A 12,213-nucleotide genomic window follows, 5' to 3' on the forward strand; every position below is an offset into this window, starting at 1 on the left:
CCATGGAGGGAAATGACCTCACAAACAATACTTCTTTTCCTTGCTGATGGCTGCAATCACAATTTTCATGTCTTGGTGCTCATGTCAAGGATACTGACAAGCTGTTCAGGGAACTGGGTATGTTTAGTATAGTAAAGAGAAGACTGGGAGGAGATATGATAGCCATCTTCAAATATTTAAGGGCTGTCACATGGAGGATGGAGCAATCCTGCTTTCTCCTGCTTCACAGGCTAGGACTCGAACCAGTGGTTTCAAGTTATGAGAAAGCTTTCTGACAGTAAAAGCTATTTGATAGTGGGACAGACTCCTAGAAGAGGCAGTGGACTCTCTTCCCTTGGAGGTTTTTAAGCAGAGGTTGGATGGCCATCTGTCATGTATGAGATTCCTGCATTGCAGGAGGTTGGAGCTGATGACCCTCGAGGTCCCTTCTATCTCTACAATTGATTCTATGAGCAGCTTACCCTTAGAAATACCAGGCTATTGTTGTTCCTTCAGAAACGCCACCCTGTGGTTAACTATAGAATGCAATACAACATTCTCTCATCAATTACCTTCATTCTAGAATGAATAATGAATACTCTGAGGAGCACTAATTTAAGGGAGAAACTATATATACACCTATATACACTGCTTAAGTTTAAGATAGTGCCATTCTACTTGAGATTTACTATTTTTAATACCCTTCTTGTCAGCTGACAAACTTGTTTCCTCTGTGTATTTTATTTTTTGTTACATTTTTAAAGTTTTTTAAAAATTTGTTTTTGAGGTTTTCAGTTAAGTAGTAACAAAACAGATAATGTAAGCAAACAATAACATAAACATACACTGAAACATAAATTAACATACAGTACAGACTTATTTTGCAAGTGATAACAGAATATTTTGTACACTGTATACATATATTTTTATATGAGCTTGCTGTATAGAAATTAATGAAACAGTAGTCCTGCTGTAAATAATAATTTAAATAGTAAGAAAATAATAATGCCTATTAATACTGTAGTAGATCTACATTTCTGCTCCAGTCCTGCAGCGCCACAGACCACTTCCCTGTTGGTGCTTCAGGTTGGTTATTTATAATTTAGCTAAATAAATGGCATCCATATACAGTGGTACCTCGGGTTAAAACTTAATTTGTTCTGGGGGTCTGTTCTTAACCTGAAACTGTTCTTAACCTGAAGCACCACTTTAGCTAATGGGGCCTCCCGCTGCAGCCCGATTTCTGTTCTCATCCTGAAGCGAAGTATAACCTGAGGTACTATTTCTGGGTTAGCAGAGTCTGTAATCTGAAGCATCTGTAACCCGAGGTACCACTGTACTCTACATATGCAGCAGGAACACATATAATGACTTGCATAAGTCTTATCAGTTACAATTAGGCCCAAGGGTTCAACCAGTTATACCATAGTTGTGCCTTTAGCAGATGCCACACCCTGTCCCCTTTACTCAAGAGGTCTTGAGTTCACATTATGTTCCTAATCCTTGCTGAAACCTCAGAGGAAATCGAGGTACAGAACCCACTAAACAAGTCTGTTCCCACACTACACTGCCTGCTTCGAAGACACCTTTAATTACAATAGCAGAAACCATTCTGCTGGGCCATTATTTTTGATATAAGCACATTAACACAGGCTTTAACAACAAAATGCAGAGCTATCTATTGAGCCATAGTACCAGCCTTCCTTACTTGGGAGCACCTAGGTTACCACTTTAACACTGCTAAGCTTGAGGTCTAGCACAGGCATAGGCAACCTTGGCCCTCCAGATGTTTTGGGACTACAATTCCCATCATCCCTGACCACTGGTCCTGTTAGCTAGGGATCATGGGGGTTGTAGTCCCAAAACATCTGGAGGGCCAAGGTTGCCTATGCCTGGTCTAGCACTTCCCTACTTGACCTTATCTGAAAGTCGGGGTGGGGGGTGGAGGAGCAGAGCAAAATGCACTAGTGAGACCAGGATCCCTTTTCTCATTGGCATGCTCAGGTCTCCATTTCTTAGAATCATAGAATCATAGAACTGTAGAGTTGGAAGGGACCCTGAGGATCATCTAGCCCAACCCCCTGCAATGCAGGAATATGCAGCTGGTCCCTACAGGGATTGAACCTGCAACCTTGAGTGTTATCAGCACCATGGTCTAACCAACTGAGCTATCCAGGCTCTCTGCTTCTAGCCTGGCTCCCAGAAAACTCACTGGCTCCTAGGGTTTTGCAAAACTTTTTTGCATCACTTAAAGTCTTGCACAAAGCTCCAGCAACTTGCTCAGCTTGAACGAGGCACAAGGCAGCCACCAGTTATAGCATTATTATAGCATACCTTGACCAGTGTGATCAGTGGAGTATGTGCAGCTCCAGAGGAATAGTCCAGAGAGTATCAGAGCAGGGGAAGGGGAGAGGCCCTTGTCTGTGCATCATCACTCACAAACTGTGGTGGAGGAAGGGGGTGTGGTGGGTGCAGGCTGCCCCAGGTGTCATCACTGAGGGGGGTGACAAAAATATGAGTGGGTTTTTTTATTTAAAAAAATGGGCTCACTAAACTTTTTAGTTCAGTCAAGAAATGTAACAAAACACGGCTGGCAATGGGCACCACACCGCGGGACCTGTAGTTTGCCCGAGCCACGTGTCTTTCCTGGGAGTGACGTGATGGCTTGGGCGCCTGCAGGCTCCACGCTGCCTGAAAGGGCAGCGTGGGGCTTGCACCTGCCTACCGCCTCTCCCTCAGCCGCCCTACAGCTGAGGGGGAGGTGGCCAGAGGCTCCATGCAGTTCGCCCTGCTCCCAGCTGCAGGATGCACGCACCGCACTGGGCACACGAGTGGCTAGCTACACCGCTTCTCACAAGTAGAAAAACCTCAAAAATTATTCTACAATTTTAACGTTTCTGCTCCTGAAAGCTGACACTCTTATTGACAAGCATCTTTATTTGCTTAGGCAACCAGACCCAATAACCTTTTGATTTGATTTGATCTGAAGGCAGCTCTGTTTAGGGAAGTTTTTAATGTTTGATGTTTTATCACTTATTATTATTATTATTATTATTATTATTATTATTATTATTATTCTGTTGGGAGCTGCCCAGAGTGGCTGGGGAAACCCAGCCAGATGAGAAACACACCCTATTTTCCCCTGGGACTCATCTTGGTGTGCATTTCAGCCAGGATGTGCACCCATGCTGTGCAACCAAACACTCTCAAATGACACAGGTTAGGTTCATGGGTGTAGCCTGGGGGGGCGCCAGGGGGGCAGCTGCCCACCCCCATATCAAGTAAAACAATAGAAATACTCACTGACAAATCACATTGGTTCTGCTCCCCTAACAAAAGTCCTGTCCCCCCTAACAAAATTCCTGGCTACACCCATGCTTAGGTTTCATACCATGAAAAACCCAAATGGTGTCGTTTGAGTTGCAACTGTGAACAGCTAGTTCTGAGTGTAATCAACCATTGTTAAGGCTTTCTCCAATAATGCATCAGACAACTGTGTGTCTGTAATTGAGCACATATCATTACTTTGAGAGTGTGATTTTTGTTTTCAGCTACCTCACTGTCAGAAGGGGTGTAAGGGCTGTCAGCTGATGCATAAGCTCCTTCTTAACTAGGAAGTCTTTATATTGCAAACACTTGTCTGTTTGCTACAGGCTTCTCATAATGATTATGCACCCAAGTCGCAAATGATTTAAACTCTTAAATTTGCTGAATGCTTGCTTTAATAAAGACTGCAACCTCCTAGAACTGCAGAAAGTTAGCCCTGAATCAGTTGACCAACCACTAAAAAAGAAAAGAAAACTCACACTAAAACAGCCCCTTGTATGCTATCCGAATAAAGTTTACTTTCTTACTGAGCTCATATGACTGTATCCTATGATTGCTCAACTGAATCAAATTGAGACTATAAAAACAATGTTCAAGAGAAACCACATTTGAAAAGAATGCCAATTTTTCTTCCTCATTCAATTTCGAATAGCAACAGTAACTGTCAGAGGGAAATGTGCATGAAAATTACAGCACTGTGTAAATTACACTGTGTAAAATGTTTAGAATTATCATTAATTACAATTGTATTCAGCAATCTTGCACACTATAGGTTAGTAGTGAGCAGATTAAATATACTATCTCTTCAACCAAGGTTTCTCAAACTTGGGTTTCCAGTTGTAGTCCAAAAATAGCTTGGGAGACCCAAGTTTGGGAAACCCTGTCTTAAATATAACCTCTTAATGCATAGGGTATTTTGGACAAGCTATTTCATGGACACACCACAATTATGCCTCCAAACCGAGCAAGAAGGTGGGAATCTTTATTTCCAAACTTTTGATTCTAGGCAAAGTATTCAGCATCAGCTTCTGGAAGGGGGGAAGGTAAGGGTGTGAGTGTTTTAATCATTACCATTTATACTTCTAGTGATCTCACTTCTTCTAGTCCGTATGCAGCCTAATCAAAACTGCTTATGCGTAAGAGGGAACTATCAGCAGGCCAGAGAACTCGGAGGTTTCAAGGAGAATAAAAATATATTTCAAAAAAATGGGAAATGAACTTTCACAACAGCCAAATCACTGAGCACGTTCAGCGGGCATGGAAAGCTGACTGACTGTTAGTGGGAGGGAGATCAGGGGAGAGGAGGGGTGAATGGAATGGGCTGGCTGGAATCCTGGACAGGACGCACTCCATAAGATAATATTTTGTTGCAGGTCCTACTTGTATAAAATACTTTTATTTTATATTTACTTGTGCAGCATTTTGAAAATGCTAAACATCTGGACATGTGAAAACATACTTCTAGTATTAGTGAATAGGGGTAGAATGGCTTCATGATTTAAAATAACTGAGAAGCCACTGGATGGCCTCAAAGACTCAGAAATATATGACTAAACACTACTTTTCTGTTCTGGAGTACCCAAACATCACTCTGTGTAGGTCAACTCAAACTTTAAAGTCACATGATGGAGCCATACGCGGGCTAAAATTGCAACGTGTATGGTTTGAATTACATGAAACCAAGTTCCTGTTTCCTACAGAAGAACTGTGCTTTTTTGTTGTCTGAGTTTTCGAACTGAACACGTCACCACACGCAGGAAGCCAAGTATGCATTAAAACTTATTTTTCTCATCAATCTAATCATAAAGACAGAATCAGCCTGTTGCATCTGCATTTTGTTTCACGGGTAAGTGACCTACTTTGTTTTAAATATGAAATGTTTTCATCATCACTAAGGACCAAAAACAGTGTGAAAAGAGCTCTGTTCTTTCAACCTCTTTACTTCAGTAATATGCTTAAAGCTGCACAAAGTGCAGCAAAATATCACATCTAAAAAAAATGTTATGAAAACAAAAGAGACCAGGATTTTTCTGTTCTGCTAGAATCCTTTTATAAATAATTAAAGTGTCACAGAATTCTTAAATGTGCAAGAAGCCAGATGCTTCAACTATTTAAACAAAAGGAAGTGGGGAGGAGGAATCAAAACTTTCTACTGAGCCGGAATGTTGCCTTCTACTGTTTTAGAATAAGACTAAAGCAAGAGTTGCACACATAACAGATTTTAAACACAACACTGTTGACATTCTTCCTCTGTGTAGAAGAAAAAAAATCTCTTCTCAACTTGTTTGTTTCTGTAGAAACTGCACTCCTTCAGTTAAATTCTTACTGTAATCAACTGTATAAGTAACTCCATTTTTTATTTCTCTGCCTCTACAAATCCTGTCTCTGAATTTAACTTATGTCAGAATCCCCAGAACCATCTTTTGCAAAGAATTATAAACACATTTACACTAAACAGCTAAAATAGCAATAACACTCCAGTTGCGCACAAGGCTTGCTTGTATAAAAGAAACTTCTTTCTCCTGTTGGGAAAAGAAACCAGGGAAGGGCTGTCATATGCTAAGCATCTATACAAAAATAGATCTGGTTTCTAAAACAACGATTCCTAAACATAGTAATGCGGCTTGGAAGCTTTCAAATAAGTCGTCAGTTTAATTCATTAAACTGAAATGCCCAGACTTGAGTGTTTTAAGCAAACGCATGCAAGGGGGAAATAATTTCAAGTTCTGCCTTTCTCAAGAGATTTCCCTCGCAGTACTTGCCCTCCTGTAGTTCTCTCCTGTGTGTTGTGGGGAATGGTTCGGCTCCATCTATTGGAGGCAAGGATAATTTATTAGCTGTGTGTCTGAGCCTGAGAACAGGATTCCAGAACATTTTTGTATTCACTGCCAAAACAAATAAAGCCTAACATACTAGCAGCACAATGCCTGAGAAGGGCTTTCTTTAAAATGGAGGAGTCAGAAAAAGTCAGAAAGAAATAAGGGGAAGAATCATCAGTGAAAGAAAAGATCAGAAAGAAGTTGAGAAACAGAAGTGAACAGTATACAGATTATTATTTTTTTCCAAAAAAGAAGCCAAATGCATATCCTAAAAAAGAACTGCATTCATTTCTTTTAAAAAATACTTTGAAAAATAAAATAAAAATTGTGTTTATTCATTTGTCTTATATCCTGCCTGGCAGTGGCGTAGCGTGGGTTGTCAGCACCCGGGGCAAGGCAAGTAATTTGCGCCCCCTAACCTGTGGATTTGCGCCCCCTAACCCTACCCCTAACCCTAACCCCCAGATGTTGCGCCCGGCCCCCCCTGCACCCCCCACGCTACGCCACTGCTGCCTGGGGCAGCTAACAACCACCTTTAAAATAGAAATACAGTACAACAATAACTAAAACATCAACAAAATCCAACTATTAAAACATAACATAGTGAACAATAAACCTTTAACTATTAGGCTCCAAGGACAATTTGTGTGTGTGTGTGTGTAATAAATGCTATTTCCTTGTTCAAATTATGTTCCAAATAAACCCTGGGGGTTCCTTGGAAGCAAAAGAGAGGTTCTGCACTGAGAAAAATCTGTAATATGGGAGACTCCCCTAAAAGCTTGCCTACTACAACATGCTTTCCCTTGCATGCAACAAGCAGCCAAAGAAGAATGTTGGGTTTGTTATAGGACAGACATTCCCTTCACGTGTGGTAACTGAGGCCCAATGTCTAGGTTAGTGCCCTGGATAAACTGACTGCACACCTCAGAATACTTCCCAGAATGCTCTGCAACACCCATTAATGGAAGATATGCAGAAGATCCTCAGCAGAAAAGGTAATATGAGAAGGACTGCGTTAAAGCAAAAAGTATGAAATCCATGGCTTTAAACCTAATGCGTTCTGACTGTAATTTCAGCTGTTGTCATGAAATGATGATATTCTAAGACACTTCATTCTGCAGAAGCCACTAAACAACGTGAAGGGATGCACAAGCCATGCAGCTTGCTAGAATTGCTGCAGTAAATTTGCTGTTATGCTAGGTAATCAGAGAAAGGTGGTGGTAAAAATTATTTTCCCAGAGTAATGGAAATTAAAGAACCTCACAATCTATATAACTCCACGTAATTTTTTCCTCACTACCAGAAAAGGTACTCTTTCCAGTTATAAATGTTTTTCATTTTATTTTACAAAATGGAATTCTCAATGCCATTATAAGATTTTTACTAAGAATGTACTATGTAGTAATGTACATTTGATGCATTTGCTGCCTGCTGAGTGTTTTTCAGGCAACACAAAATGCATGGAATCTAAGAGTTCCTTAGAATTCAAATCCAAAAGATGCATTCAAGATTAGCTGAGATTCCTGCATTGCAGAGTTGGACTAGATGACCCTCAGGATCTCTTCCAACTCTACAATTCTATTATTCTAGTTGAACGTACTCAGTCAGTTCACAAATGGAAAGCATTTCTTCAACACTCAAGCTGTAGACTACTCTTACATTATTCTATCAGAACTTAGATCCATTCTATCACAAGCAGGGCTACCCCACGTCTGGATTTTCCAAGACATTACTGGGATTTCAAAGGCGGAATTGATGTCTGGGGGGGATTTCTGAAAGGCGGCGCTTTGTCCTGGATCTTCATAGGTAAGTCAACTGGAAAACTCTGGGGTTTTTAAAAATAATAATTGAGGTCTTCCTTAAAAAAAGCTCAACAATCACAACTCTTAATGCCACTTACAAATATGCTTATTAAATGCCACTTTGTCTGACAGCTTGCTTGTGAGTCAGGAAGCAGAAAGGTAGACATTGACAGTAGTAATACTAAGCTCAACACAAACATTTGCAGATACTAATACTGGCCTACATCATAAAGTTGCTTTTTAAGAGTCACTGATATAATATGTCATGTGCTTTGAACACTCTTTCAGTGTCTTATAAATGGTAGAATTATTGTAATAACCTAGTGGCTCAGGCTTTTGCGGATGTGCTGCTCTCACTAAATGCTTTTCTTCTGTTAGCAAACAATCTGTTTCTTCTTCTTCTAACCCACAAGTGAGTTTCATTTCAACTTACATTAATGAAACAGAGTTCATTCTGGTAGCAAAATGGAAAGGAACTAATCCCTTTTGCATATATTTTTTTTAAAAATCCATGCTGAGTGCTAGATAGCTATTGCCAGTGGAGCAGATAAATCCCTCCCTCCCACTTAACAATTTAGTCTAATGTCCTTTGTGTGCAGCCCACCTTCCCTTTCTTGCATCTGATGCTCTGGGTGCTCCAAATCCCAGTTTCAAAGCTACCTCATTTTAGCCAACTCCACCTTTCTACTGTAAGCTGCGGGTTCTTGCTGCAAAGATACTGTCAGGGAACTGCCATCAGGGCCGGAGGGAGAGAGCGGGCTCCGGAGGGGTCCCAGAGAGCGTCCCGGGATGGGGAGAGGCAGCCCATCTTCTGGGGAAGAGAATCAGCGTAGCACCAGTGGAGAAGGGAGGCAGATGGGGGAATCAGCGAGGCGGTCCCATGACTCATTGCCAGGGACCAGCGGGGAGAGTAAGGGTCCTCCGCTGCCTACACCCTCCTTGCGCAGAAGGCTTCCACGCAGGGAGAGTAGGAGAAGACTAGGCGTCAAAGAGCTTCTTTGCTGGAAGAAGTTCAAGAAACGCCCACTGACGGATTCTGCCAGCGATTGAGCTGTCCGGACAGAAAAGGTTCACTCAGGCAACCCAGCCAGGTGTTGCACCGGTTTACGCACGAGCAACCCCTAGAACCATTACAGATACCTAATTGAAAAAGCTGCCCCCAAAACTTACTGCTGAAGCCTCAGTACAGGAAAGGGTTTTGTTGATTTCATCTAGCATAATTCAGCCAATGATGCAACCATGCTGCCTGTGATGCTCTAGAACAGGTTTCCTCAAACTCGGCCCTCCAGATGTTTTGAGACTACAGTTCCCATAATCCCTTACCACTGGTCCTGCTAGCTAGGGATCATACCTGTTCAGGACCGAATTTCATGACAAAAATCTGGCCTGCAGTTCATGAAGAGGGATTTGTGGCACAGCAGGCGTTCGATCCTGTGTCTTCTTGGTCAAAGCCCAATCATCAAAGGCCAGTACTTTAACCATTATATCCCATGGCTCTCTCAATCTTGAACACCTTGGATTGGGGAAAGTGGGGATCAAAATTCATTCTTGGCTATAAAACCAAGGCAGTCACTGTCTCAGCCTAATTCTACCTCACAAGGTATTTGTAGGAAGGAAACGGAAAACAAATATTCTGCTTAAAGTTCTTTGGGTGAAAGGCAGGAGACATATATAGCTTTTTCTGTGGTAGCTTTGCTTTTATTGCAGGGCTTCTTCCTCCCCACCCCTTAACTAACAGTCAGTGGTGGGGTGGGGGCTGAATCAGGACTATGGGAGGGAGTATTCACCCCTACCATGCTCCTTATTTGAATCAGATAGTCTATCCATCTTGCTGTTCACAGTGAAAGGAAAGCAACACAAGACCTACTTACTTCACGTCTAGCATGGCCCTTACTGAGGGACCTAAATCACGATTCCTTAGCCTAATGTACAGCAGAAGGCTATTGTGAGAACAAGGGGAGAGGGAGGAATGGCAGGATAGAAGTCTAATAAATAAATTAAAAGCCCATGTTATTACACCACTCTGCACATACATACCCGTATCCCAACAACCGGAAATATTTGTTATTGATACAGTGGTACCTCGCAAGACGAATGCCTCGTAAGACGAAAAACGTGCAAGACGAAAGGGTTTTTCGTTCTTTTGAGTTGCTTCGCAAGACGATTTTCCCTATGGGCTTGCTTCGCAAGACGAAAACGTCTTGCGAGTTTGTTTCCTTTTTCTTACAACCGTTAATGCCCAGGGAATCCGCGCTCCGCAAGACGAAAAAATCGTAAGACGAAACAACTCGCAGAACAAATTAATTTCGTCTTGCGAGGCACCACTGTACTGTATTTTTATAGTAGATCTCAACTGTTTGAAAATCAACATGGGTGCCATTTTTGGCTGGATGTCAGGGTGTGTGTGTGTGTGTGTGTGTGTGTGTGAATAAGCTAATATTTCAGCTCTGTCTAACATACTCACAGACTAATTCTGTGCATGTTTATTGAGAAGAAAGTCCAACTGAGTTCAAAAGACATTAGTTCCAAGCTGAAGTCCATGTTTGGAGGCATGATCTGGGGAAGGACTATTGTTTTCATGTCCTGTTTCTAAGTCTCTAAGGGACGTAAGATGCAAAGATGGTAAACTAGATGAATACAGTGGTACCTCGGGTTACATACGCTTCAGGTTACATACGCTTCAGGCTACAGACTCCGCTAACCCAGAAATAGTACCTCAGGTTAAGAACTTTGCTTCAGGATGAGAAGAGAAATTGCGCGGCGGCAGCGAGAGGCCCCATTAGCTAAAGTGGTACCTCAGGTTAAGAACAGTTTCAGGTTAAGAACGGACCTCTGGAACGAATTAAGTTCTTAACCCGAGGTACCACTGTGTTTGGTCTAATGTAGCAGAGCTCTTCTTAGTCTTCTTACATGTGGCATACAACCAAAGCCTTAAACTTACACTGTAGCTTAAAGCACAGCATTCTAACATTGACAGAACTGTACTAACAACATATAAGCTATGGAAGAAAGTCTTAGGGAGAAACATTATTCCATTATTAGATGAGGCTCTATGGAAACTTCTGATAAGAGACCCAAGGCATTGCAGTGTCCCTGCAATTCACTGTACATATACACTCTGCCTGAATGGATCAGCTTTGCATATTATTGAATGATTTGAAGAAACCACAGTATTAAATCTGGGGATTAATGTGAAAACTGAAATGCTTATGTTACAAAGGAAACAGAAGACGAAATAGCAAACATAGCCTGCTATATTTTTTAATTGCAGATATGCTAAAACATCTTTTAATATGAGCACAAAGCTTGGGAAATAGAAGCTATATTTTAAAATGTACTAATAATTACACTCCAAAAGCTCCATATAGTTTTCTACATAATTTAAAATATGAAATGTTTATCCTATTGCAGCAATCCTTTTTTAAAAAACCTCCGAATAATATTAGCAACAGATTTCTTTCAACAAAGTATATGGAAATCACCTTTTTGATAACGTACAAATCGTGCTTTTAGGTAGCCTATAAAATTACACATTCCATATTTATGGCAGTCATTTTCTGCAGAGCAAACAACTATTGTATCTTTTTACACAGTCTATTATTTGTTTAAAAGAGAAAGTGATGTCTTTTCATGGGAACAGAATCATGATGGCATCACATGATTGAGCTATTACAGTTAATTCCCTGTCAGCTTCACCTTAAAAAACCCTATCTTTGGGAATTTATAACTGCTATAAACACATACACACAGTTCTAAGCTAACAAAAGAGTATAATCAGATAAAGGTGTTAAAAAGAAGTTTTTAAAAAACAATTATTTTCCCCAATCTCCAATAGTTCCATCATGAGACTAGGGGTATTTAAAATTAAAGGGTCATAATATTACTGCTGAAATTCTATTGCTGCAGTCTTGTAGTCTTCACAACTATTCTGAAACAATCAATGTGAACATAGTAACCCAATAGCCACAATGTGCACTAAGAGGGTAGAACTGCTACTGAATCTACTTTTGATAGTGGAATTCAAAGATATACCAGTGTAGTGACCAGATGACAACAGAGCGCCCTGTCCTTTTACTGGGGCTATGGTTGTGTCTCTAGTTATTATAAAAACTAAGCCCTCCCCCATAGAGGCTATAAACATCATTTTCTATTGTTTGTGAAGCTGTCTCAAGACCACCTCCCAATTCTACTACTACTACTAATTTCATTATTTATACCCCACCCATCTGGCTAGGTTGCCCTAGTTACTCTTAAGTAAGTAACATTGTACTCAGGCTCAACAGCAA

The 12,213-nt window shown here is 41.0% G+C and overlaps 2 protein-coding genes across 8 annotated transcripts in view; one reads left to right on the top strand and one right to left on the bottom strand.

Moving 5' to 3' along the window:
• Positions 1-12,213, bottom strand: part of CHLSN (cholesin) — a 150,000-nt gene that overhangs the window by 97,425 nt on the left and 40,362 nt on the right. The window lies entirely within an intron of this gene.
• Positions 1-12,213, top strand: part of GPR146 (G protein-coupled receptor 146) — a 66,844-nt gene that overhangs the window by 51,747 nt on the left and 2,884 nt on the right. The window lies entirely within an intron of this gene.

The sequence above is a fragment of the Podarcis erhardii genome (genome assembly GCF_964252035.2).
Source record: "Podarcis erhardii genome assembly, chromosome: 14".
NCBI lineage: Eukaryota > Metazoa > Chordata > Lepidosauria > Squamata > Lacertidae > Podarcis > Podarcis erhardii.